Here is a 6,724-nt window from a genome sequence, read left to right on the forward strand (position 1 = left end):
ATTGGACCTGACTCTTCCTAACCAAGGAGATTGTCAGTCAATTTCTGCTATTTCTGTCCCACGAGCTCCTTTCAGAGCCTGGATTCTGCAGCTTTACCTTTAGTTTTCTGATGGATCCCAGATGACTCCAGTGTATTCTTTATTTGAAAGTTAACCAGAGTTGCCTAAAACCATAGAACCTAACTCATACAGAAATATGTCTAAGACACAGCCATGTCTTTACCTACTTAGAACTGTTTAGAGCAGCAGTTCTCAACCTGTGGGTCACGACCTTTTTGGGGGTCGAACAACCCTTTCACAGGGGTCGCCTAAGACCATCAGAAAACAAAAAGATATTTACATTATGATTCATAACAGTAGCAAAATTACAGTTATAGAGTAGTAACGAAAATAATTTGATGGTTGGGGGTCATCACAACATGAGGAACTGTATTAAGGGGTCGCGGCATTAGGAAGGTTGAGAACTGCTGGTTTAGAGGCATCCTGTCACCCATTGGATAGACTCCAAGCTTCCTGACCCAGCCCCTGCCTTCCTCTCCTGCAGCTTCTCTCCCCACTCCCTGCTCTCAGATTTCTACCCTTCTGAATTGCTTGGACTTCCATGGAAACTCGCTGGAGGATGTCATGCCTCAGTGTTCATGAGTCCCCTCTGTGCAGAATATCTTACTGTTTCTCATCGGCTAATTTCAGCCATCCTTTAAGGAGTTCTCCTCCTTCCAAAGCTTCCCTTAGCTCTTCCCTGCTCCCAACATTCTGCCTCCCTCTGTGTTCTCAAAGCACCCTATCCTTCCTCCTATTATTGCACTTCATGTCGTAGTATTTTACTTATGCATTTAATTATCTGCCTCTCCCACTAAATCTGGAGTTCCTCAAGGCGTGGACTCATCTTTTCTGTATTGTTAGTGCTTAGCAGACTGCCTAGCACATGACAGGTGCTCAGAACCCTTCCTTTCTTCTTTGTCTCTGTAATTCTGCATAGGAGTAAGGGATCTCATTGAGGGACATTAAGAAGCATTTTTTCCAGAGAGATGGAAAGGATAAATTCAGGCCTGAGGCATCTTACACAGTTTGTCCAAAACCTGTATTCCAATTCCAAAAAATGCCCCAGAAGACTGACTGACAAAACCTCAGTAAGACTAAAGGTGCTCATTTAAATGATGTAGCTCTCATCTCTAAAATCATTTCAATTTCTCCTGAAAACCTTCATGGCTTAATGAGATGCAAAATTAAGTAACTCAGACAACTGTACTCATTATGATGACTAAATGGCAAGGTGTGATTTTTTTTTCAGAAAATGCCTAGAAGCTTTATGTTATTTCAAGATATTAAAAATTTGCTTTAGCGTTTAGACTTATACACATACACACACACACACACACACACACACACACACACACTCACTTGGTGCCAAAAAAATGTATACACATTTTAAGAAAGAAAAAAACTGTATTAAAATTGCAATACTCAATATATACCAATAACAAAAGATGAATACAAGTCATGTGCATACATTTTTTTTGCACCCCCGGTATACATATATATTTTCCAATTACAGTTGATGTACAACATTATATTAGTTTCAAGTGTACAACATAATGATGAATGGATACATACCTTATGAAGTGATCATGCCATTAAGTCTAGTACCCATCTGGCACTATACATAGTTATTATAATATAATTGACTATATTCCTTATGCTTTACTTTACATCCTCATGACTATTTTCATAACTGGCAATTTATACTTCCTAATTCCTTTTACAAGGTATGTTTTTGTACTTATCTGTAATCACAGATGAAGAATTAACTGAACATGACAAACACATCCATAGTTCTATTTGCATATCTACTGTGAAACATGTATTAATTACCTTAAGTGGAATTATATAGCAATCCATATTCAGATGCTGAATGAGGAGAGCTGAGTTCTAGTCCCAACTTGGCCATGACCAGCTGCTTGACCTTGGGTAAGTCATTGCCCTTGGACATTTGCAGTCAGACTCCCCAGTATCCACTCCTCTATTGTCCCACCATCAGAACCCCAACATTTCTTTGGAAAACCAGTTTTCCTCCATTCTAGCCCATGTGATCTTGTGTAACCTGACCCCAAACTCCAGGAGTTGAGCCTGATAGGCTTAAAGCCATCATTCTATCCCAGAAATTAGTTCAAAGGCAGACATAAAACCCAGTCAAGACAATGAGATTTGAGAAGTCATTTTCAAAGGGCTTCTAACAAAAAGAAGATTCCTCTCCCTGCTGTAGCTCCTAACAATGATGTAAGTTCTAGAATTAACGCAGCCACATGTGACCACAAGGATCCTCGTAGAAACTAGATTGTCAGTCAGTGGATGAATCCTAAGGAAGACAGAATGAAAAATAAACAGAACTTCAGTTACATTTTTGAGCAGTGAGCAGCTAGATCAAGCTATCCCTGAAGCTGATTACCCCACATTTTCCCATTATATGAGCCAATAAATTCCATTCACTGTTAGAGATTATAGTCTTTGACATAAATACTCCTAACAATAACACCTAACTATCTCTCTGGGCCTCCATTTTCTCATAAATAAAATAAAGGTAATATCAATAATCTCTAAGAATTCTGCCAGCGCTCACATCCTGTGAATTTCTGAAAGGTAAATATACTCATAAAAAGGTAAGTACATTATCATTTACTAGTAAGCACTAAGGAAAATAAGACATTCAACCCACCCCACCCCCGAAAGATAGCTGACACTGGAAATGCAGACCTATACCAGACCTGTACCAGGAGTTCCCCTGATCTCCACTCTTTCCCCCTATACTTCAGCCACTTGCTCCTATACCCTGAGAGTGGGGGAAGGGTGGTCTGAAAGGAAGCATATAAGGTGGCCCTGCTTTAGAAGACTTTGGATTTTTGTTGGTGGTGCCCATGGCCTTAGATCCCTTGTTCAGATTCTGACCTCTTCTACCCAAACTCTGACCTGGGCGTGCCCCTGTGCCTTCCCCCCACCCCACCCACACACACACACCCCAGGATCTGACCTCTGAGTCATATATTTAATTTGCCAGCATCCCGTCATGTCTGCATTCTCACCACTGACCACCTTCAATCAGTTGGAAGTGATGGTATACGAGCCAGCAACGCCAGAACACAGATTCATTTATTTGTAGCAACAGGGCCTAGAGGAAGGGGACTGGGATGGTTATTCAGTGGAGGAGAGTCGCTTAATAAAAGAGATGAAGCACTTTAGAAGCCTGAAGGATTAAGCAAATTGATATACTACACAAGCAATTATGTAAGAAAGGTTACACAAAAGAGGATACATAGCCCACTTAAAATAATGCATTGCGACATGCAGTTGTAATCAACATCCTAATTTGGAAAACCATTGCCTGCGTCTCCCTGCCAGGTATTGCACTGGGACACTGGATTCATACCTGAAGGCACTGCATCCCTCAGGAAGAGGCAATATGGAAAGAATCCAGTTTGTTTTTCTGGAAATAGAAATTAAGAGTATGCTGCAGATTAAATTTGCTCTTGATTCTGGTTTTGCAAGATGCATGAAAAAAAGATCATCAGCACGGTTTAAATTAATTCATTTAACATTTTGTGGCCAGATAACCTTTCCATATAAAGATAACTAAGACAACGTTCTTCCTATTCTTTGGGAGCTCAGGAGCTGGACACTAGACCAGTCAGGTTGCAGCAGGACACGGAGCTCATCCCATATGACTCAGTGAAAGGACTCCTTGCAGAGATGTGGGGAGGGATGGTGAGGTTCCCAGACCTGAACCTCAGCAGAAAACCATTAGTACCCCAGAGAATGAAGAGACAAGCAGAGGAAAGTGGAGAACAGGAACTGTGGAGGAGGGACGCCTGGCAGATGCTATAGTCAGGCAGAGATTCTGACAGGGGGATGGCTGCAGAGCAGGAGCAGTGAGGGGAAAGCACCTTGACTTCCCCTGCCTCCCTCCCATTCTCCAATCCCTTGCAAGTGCCCGTCACTGGCTGACCTGAACAGAAAACCTGCGAGCAATGGAGCCCAGATGATGCAGTCGACAGGGATCAGCCTCCAGGGAAAGAATAAAGCAGAGGAAGGGTAGAGAACGGATATAGCAGCATAAAGAACCAATGATCCGTCTACTCCACCCCATTTACCAACCAGCTTCCACTTTTGCCCTTCATTGGAGTTATAAAAATCTCAGCCCAAACGCAAGGAGACACAAGTGTCATCAGCCACTGTATTATTACTGGTGATGTCATTTCAAGTGTCATCCCACCTGGAATCTAAATTTTGAGGTTAGCTACTGTAAGTACTCTTCATATAAAGTAGTAGAGAAAAGGGAAGGCTTGGGGAGGGAGAATCAATTAGCATAAAATAAGTTTGGCTGCTGTAGTCTGTCATGAGGCCACAGCGGATAATCATGGCTTCCTTCTTTCATTGCCTGTTCTATGCTCACCTTACCCTCTACCATCACCTCAGCTGGTAGGGAGACCCAAACCTTCATCTCAAAATAACTGAGCCATTACCAGTCCTCTCTAAATGGGCTGCCAGTTTTCCACTGAACTTTATTATTGGAATGGAAGTTCTAACGAGTGGCCCCACGAGTCCCCTGGGATTAGAATATAGTCTTCTCAGCCCTACTGCCTAGCAGCAACCCAACTTTCCTTTGACAGCCAGGACAGTGGTCCCCGTCTCTTCCTGTTGATTCAATGGCATAAGGAGTCCCACAGTGACCAGGGACAAGCTCAACCTCCAATCATCAGAACCATGGCTGTGTTGCTTGGTGGGAACAGTCCTCTCTTAGAAATCAACCTGTCAACTCCAAGCCTGTCAAGTGCAAGTCATGGAGAGGGAAACAAACGTTCTGTTAAGTGGGGCATGGATTATGATAGTTAGAAGGGCCGCTCCTAACTCCTCTCTGTGGTTCCTAGCCCACGTCTCCTCTTCATGGAGATGACACCAGATATTGATGGCCGGTGTAAAGCACACACTGTACAGGTGAGCTCAAGCTCTGCGTGGCATCGTCTCCCAGCTGGCCTGCTGAGCCTTTCCTGTAGACTCTGTGTTAAGAGACCTTAGAGACTCTGTGTTAAGATGACAGAGATGCTGTCGGTCTTTATCCCTGGATGATGATATGAAGCAGGGCTGCGCACAGATTTTGGAAGTGTTATGTGTGACAGAAATGCATGCCTATATTCTTCAAGCCCTTCTCTTTTGGGGTCTCTTTGTCACATCGTTTTAATATTACTCTAAGATAGCGATTTTGGCTGTTAGCACAACCTGAAGTTGTGCCCTTTCTGGGTAGGTTTCTGGGAGGCGGTTGGTGGGAAAGTGGAGAGAGAGGGGAGCCTCTGGCTCTAGAACCTGGGCACCTTCCCTGCCAGGGAACCCTGTGCCTCAGAAACCACCCTGTGCTTCAACTCAAGCCACTGCCCTGGCTCGTGTTCTCCCTCGATGATGGAGGGGAGGGTGGGAGAAAGAAGGGACACTTAGAGGTCAGTAAGGATGCTCAAACCTGCTTTGAATCGCTCCCTGCTGGATCCAGTGCATTGCTGCTTCAATATACCCACCATCCCCAGGCAGCACTAATGTGGCCCTGCTGTTGCTCTGCCTTGAAGGGATGAGGGGTTGGGCAGTGATGTGCCCAGGGAGAGAGGAAGAATTCAACTCGGCTGAAAAGCTTTCCCCTGGGCTACACCCCATCTCCTCCACAGCCCTCTTCTGTTGTTCTGTGTTGTTAATCACCCAGAAACCTCAACTTTCTGGGGATTCTCACGGTCTTTTCGATGGTTTCTCAGACTCACCGACCTCCCTCTCCCTTCTGTGGCTTTGTCAGGGAAGGTTGAGCACTGGTTCCCTGTCCTGTGCTGAGATGAGGCTTCAGCGGTAGAGAGGAGACAGGTCATGGAGAACCTGCAGCAGGAGGAGGCAGAGGATTAATAGGAAGGCAGGTACAGAGTGGATGACTCCATTTATATGAAATTTCCTTAATAAGCCTACCCATAGAAACAGAATGCAGACTTAACAGTTTCCAGGAGCTGAGGGGGGGCAGAATGGGGAGTGACTGCCCAGTGGGTGTGGGGTTTCTTTTGGGGGCGATGAAAATGTGCTGGAGCTAGGTAATGGTGGCGATTATACAGCATTGTGAGTGTACTAACTGCCACTGAACTGTATACTTTAAAAATGGCTAAAACGGTGAATTGTATGTTATGTGAATTTTATCACAACAAAAAAACAATAGCCGGGCAGTTGGATTTTATTCTAATTGGAGACAGAAGACACCAAAGGGTTCCAGGGTGAACCTGGCAGTGACTGAAGTAAACAAAGCTGTAAGAGAATCATTTGACCTTGGAGTACTTCTTAGAGCATCTGTTCCTTGCAGCATGGGGAGGTGATGGGGATGGAGGCAAGTGAGGGAGAGAGCAGGCCGAGGACAGGATGCTGCTGACTCCAGAAAGGGGAGAGAGCAGATACCTGGGCAATACACCTTTCCTAGATTTTCCTAATGTCATGGATTTTCTGTTGTTTCCATTCATTTGTTTTCAATTGCTCAGCATTCTATCACCTTCGTATTTGGGGAGAATTTAGGAAGGAGAGATTCTCCTTTGTAAAATCTTGGTTAGAGGTAAAGACTTTCTTCTCAATCCGCAGTCTGAGAAGGTCAGAGACATTCTCTCCATGCCCTGCACCCCCACCTGCCAATCGGGCTGGATCTCAGACATCTGACCCTGCTCAG

The 6,724-nt window shown here is 44.4% G+C and overlaps 1 long non-coding RNA gene across 1 annotated transcript; it reads right to left on the bottom strand.

Annotated features, from left to right (window-relative positions):
* Positions 1 to 1,935: 1,935 nt before the first annotated feature.
* On the bottom strand, positions 1,936 to 5,885 carry LOC109383375 (uncharacterized). Its single transcript, XR_002124159.1, has 3 exons — positions 5,797 to 5,885; positions 3,026 to 3,163; positions 1,936 to 2,356 (listed from the first exon to the last, which is right to left on the bottom strand). It is a non-coding gene; the product is annotated as an uncharacterized LOC109383375 (long non-coding RNA).
* Between the last annotated feature and the right edge of the window lie 839 nt (positions 5,886 to 6,724).

This window comes from Hipposideros armiger, unplaced genomic scaffold (genome assembly GCF_001890085.2).
Source record: "Hipposideros armiger isolate ML-2016 unplaced genomic scaffold, ASM189008v1 scaffold_82, whole genome shotgun sequence".
Taxonomy (NCBI): domain Eukaryota; kingdom Metazoa; phylum Chordata; class Mammalia; order Chiroptera; family Hipposideridae; genus Hipposideros; species Hipposideros armiger.